Source organism: Sinocyclocheilus rhinocerous, unplaced genomic scaffold, assembly GCF_001515625.1.
Source record: "Sinocyclocheilus rhinocerous isolate Xijiao unplaced genomic scaffold, SAMN03320098_v1.1 scaffold2046, whole genome shotgun sequence".
NCBI classification, from domain to species: Eukaryota; Metazoa; Chordata; class Actinopteri; order Cypriniformes; family Cyprinidae; genus Sinocyclocheilus; species Sinocyclocheilus rhinocerous.
The window spans coordinates 616,717-617,483 of record NW_015639535.1 but is presented as its reverse complement, the minus strand read 5'-3'; positions in this window follow the sequence as shown (position 1 = coordinate 617,483).

Below are 767 nucleotides of genomic sequence, written 5' to 3'. Positions count from 1 at the left end.
CCCTTGCTACATATGCTAAATTACTGCTAGCACTGCATAAAGAAGGAAAGCTACTTTCCTTGGCCAGGAAAATAATCTTTCCTTGAATTGATAAATGATTATATTGTCTGCTCAGTGGACGGACAGATCAAATAATTTTAATATTGATTCTGCTACAGTTAATTCTAAGATCTAATCTAAATATTTGTTATTAATCATAACCAGTTATAATTAGTCATAAATATTTCCCTTTTGAGCTGATTTACTACAAGAGTTATCATACCAATCACAAGTGCAGTATGGAGTACCACAAGGCTCAGTACTAGGACCGTTACTTTTCATGCTTTACATGTTACCCTAGGGAGACATCATTAAGAAACATTGTGTTAGCTTTCACTGTTATGCTGATGATACTCAGCTCTATATTTCTTTGCGGCCCGATGAAACATACCAATTTGCAAAACTAACAGAATGCATAGTTGGTACAAAAAAGTGGACGACTAGTCATTTCTTACTGTTAAAGTTCGCATGAACCGGAAGTTGCTCCCGACTTTATTGCAGTATGGTGACGTAGTTCCAACAAAAACAGAATATTGAGTAGAGGGTGGGGTTTTTATTTTTGCACTCCTTCTCTCATCTTTCACTCGCAGCAAACTAACGGTTGGAGGGGCGTGGTTAAGCAAATTCTGCCCAAGTGACGTCATCAACGTCATCAGAGCAGGAGTGCCATTTCAGAGCGGAAGCAAATGATCAGATTTTGATTAAAGACAAACTATACAAACTATTTT